Source organism: Solanum lycopersicum, chromosome 1 (assembly GCF_036512215.1).
Source record: "Solanum lycopersicum chromosome 1, SLM_r2.1".
In the NCBI taxonomy this organism is placed as follows: domain Eukaryota; kingdom Viridiplantae; phylum Streptophyta; class Magnoliopsida; order Solanales; family Solanaceae; genus Solanum; species Solanum lycopersicum.
The window spans coordinates 70185188-70188595 of record NC_090800.1 but is presented as its reverse complement, the minus strand read 5'-3'; the positions used below and the strand labels follow the sequence as shown (position 1 = coordinate 70188595).

The 3408-nt window shown below is 30.3% G+C and overlaps 1 long non-coding RNA gene across 2 annotated transcripts; it reads right to left on the bottom strand.

The window, feature by feature from the left end:
- Positions 1-308: 308 nt before the first annotated feature.
- Positions 309-2821, bottom strand: LOC138348884 (uncharacterized). Of its 2 annotated transcripts, none has more exons than XR_011221455.1 (2): positions 2211-2821; positions 309-2135 (listed from the first exon to the last, which is right to left on the bottom strand). It is a non-coding gene; the product is annotated as an uncharacterized lncRNA (long non-coding RNA). The 2 variants fall into 2 exon arrangements; XR_011221456.1 differs by having other exon boundaries at positions 2215-2821.
- Positions 2822-3408: the final 587 nt, after the last annotated feature.

The window sequence follows — 3408 nt, the reverse complement described above, 5'->3', positions numbered from 1 at the left end:
CACTGAACAACTTATTTTTTTCCTGATTTAATAGGAAATTAGGAAATCACTGACCAACTTATTTTTGTTCTGATTTAATAGGAAATTAGAAACTGACAGAAATATTATGCTAGTAACATTACTTAAGAAGGGCTAACACTTCCTACAAACTCCCAATATCGGTGTCAAAAGGTTGAACCCTCACATTGTTAGGATCGAAAATAAGCAGGTGTAAATGCGGAAGCTAGCAAAGCAAACCTCGAAAAATCACGAGTAAGAAGACAACGAGAAATATACCAAAAGACATAGAGATTTAACATGGTTCAGTCAATTGACCTATGTCCACAAAGGAGATGAGCAATCCACTATAAACATGAGAGTACAAAATACAGAGGGAAATAACCTCAACCAATTCACTCGGAATACATGGGAGGTTCACACAAGTGATAACGTATCAAGCTTGTGACTCACAAATTCTCCCTTTAACCAAAACTCTCAAAGCCCTTAAGACTACATTGTGAATGCTAATTAAGTTAGAAGGAACATGCCTCTATTTATAGAGTCCTAAACCTTTTCCTACCAAAAAAATGATTAGTCAATTCAAAACCTTTTCCTAAAAGGAAAACCTATTTATGGTAAGAAATCAGGGCAAATAAAACCCAACAAATCTCTCCCTTGGCCTGAATTTCTGACAAAATAAATTTGTCCACCTTCTTCACTTAATCTTCAACAACTTGCTTCTCTTCTACATAATCTCCTTTGCAAAATTTATGTCTCAACACAGAAAACCTCTCTGAAACAATTTCTCCAACAAAATCTTCATTACTATAAAAGAGGTTGTGACTGCAGCTACACCCGTCAAGATGAACATCTCTTTCTAACCTGGTTCAATCATCGATTATCGAACCACTAAACCTGATTCCATCATTGAATCTGGCTCTGATACCACTTGTTAGGACAAAAAATAAGCAGGTGTAAATGCGGAAGCTAGCAAAGCAAACCTTGAAAGACCACGAGTAAGAAGACAACGAGAAATATACCAAAAGACACAAAGATTTAACGTGGTTCGGTCAATCGACCTACGTCCACAAAGGAGATGAGCAATCCACTATAAACATGAGAGTACAAAATACAGAGGGAAACAACCTCAACCAATTCACTCGGAATACATGGGAGGTTCACACAAGTGATAACGTATCAAGCTTGTGACTCACAAATTCTCCCTTTAACCAAAACTCTCAAAGCTCTTAAGACTACATTGTGAATGCTAATTAAGTTAGAAGGAACATGCTTCTATTTATAGAGTCATAAACCTTTTCCTACCAAAAAAAGAATTAATCAATTCAAATCTTTTTCTAAAAGGAAAACCTATTTATGGTAAGAAATCAGGGCAAATAAAACCCAACACACATTGCTTAAATTCATATGACAAATAAAACAAGATATGACCCAAATGATATTCCTCTTCCTTGAGAATACATTAAAAAAATATCTTTCACGAGGGTATATCAAATACACATGAAAATTTAGTCCTTCAAAATTAAGGAGATCTGTTTCTATTACGTCACACACTTCACATAAATTTTACAGTAAAAATTCTTCTGAAAGAATTCAAAGTAGCAGATCATGAATTCCAGTAGTAGTAGTTTAGATGTAAGCATCATCATCCTACCATTTTGACATAACTACTGGAAAATGATAGCCCGAAAATAAAATGCAAAGTTATTCTTTGTTTGGAATTTCCTTTCATCAATAGATTAAATATGCCAAGTCATTCTCTCTATTAACATGGACATCAATTTTCGAACATAACGCAAATCACACCGTATATTTACCTGACTATTCAAGTATGCCATATTCTAATTTTGATTTTTGAAAATAACTTGCTAATTTGAAAAGGTAATTTAAAATGTTATTGCACAACATTTATTTTGATGACATAGCATTTGTAAATCATTATTAAAAAATTACAATTCCGCAACACAAAGAACAATTATATACATTCAAATTAAAGGAACAATGAAAGAAAATAAAAAGGTGATGTATAGAACTACAAAGTTAATTCGAATAAACTACTCATAAAAAAAAAAAGAAATTCAATAAATTAAAGTACCTAAATACTACCATTGTTTGTTATTTGTAGTTTGCGCTATCACCTGTCAATGATACTCAAAGATTTCACCCAATAATGCCATTAAATTTTGTAATTTAGAAGTACGGGAAGAATATACCTACAGCTTGAACACAATAGCAGCTTGAGGCTTGCGAGTAAGAACAAAAGCTTGTTGATAGTACTCGGCAACATCTCTAGCATGTGAAAGACATGACACCAAACTCAAGAAGAGTTGGTCTCTTTAGATTTTTCCCTGCTGCAGCAAAAAAATAATCAAGTACTCCACAGAAAAATCAAGTACTCCACAGAAAATGGCTTGGACATAAAATCAAACACCGTTGATGCACAATCCATTTGTAAATCTCAATGCATGTGTAAGTTAGGTAAAATTACCAGCATGTTCTTGAAATCTTAGCAAAAAATTATATTTTAAAGTAACAACTATAAAATATATCAAATTATCATCGATAAAAATAAAGCAACATTGAAAAAGATCCAGTCAATTGTCACAAAAAAATAGCTTCATGTTTGCATGGAGGATTAATAACGGAGAAGAAAAAGATGCAAGCGAGAGGAGAAATTAGAGTTGAAAACGAAAATAAAAAAGGGATAAACACATGTCCAAAAAAGAAAAAAAATTACGCTAATGAAATTCAAGTACAATACACGTATTTATGCGATGAAGAAGCTAAAAAAATATTAGTGACATTTCATTTTTCTTGTAATCATTTTTTGGAGTGCAAATAAAAAAGTGAAAGTTCAAGAAGAAGAACGATATTTATCAAAAGTGAAAACAACTATATTTACTAAAGTGAAAAGAATAATATTTTATTAATTGTTTTTAGTTATAAAATTGTTATATTTTATTTATTTGTGCAACGCGGACACATATAAGAGTTTATTTAATAAATAATTTTATAACGAATCAATATGAAAAAAATTTATATCTTTGTTTGGTAAAAAAGAACACATGTATATATCATTTCATAACTATATTTATTAAATAAGTCATGTTTTTTTTAATAATACGCAGTAATATGAAAAAATTAATATAAGGAAGTGTAAATTTGTTAAATTATAATTGATTTGTATTTACTTTAAACAAATTAAAAAAGGAAAAATTACATGGAATGACAAACATCCGTAAGTAATTATATAATAAGGGTATAATTTAATTTATTTACTTTCTATAATTATAGTTTATTTTTTTGCTATAATTAATGGGGTCCACCACCTATTCCTAAACCAATAGTATAAAAACATTTTTTTAAAATTTTGTATATAATTTTATACAAATCAATATTATTTCTCCTTTT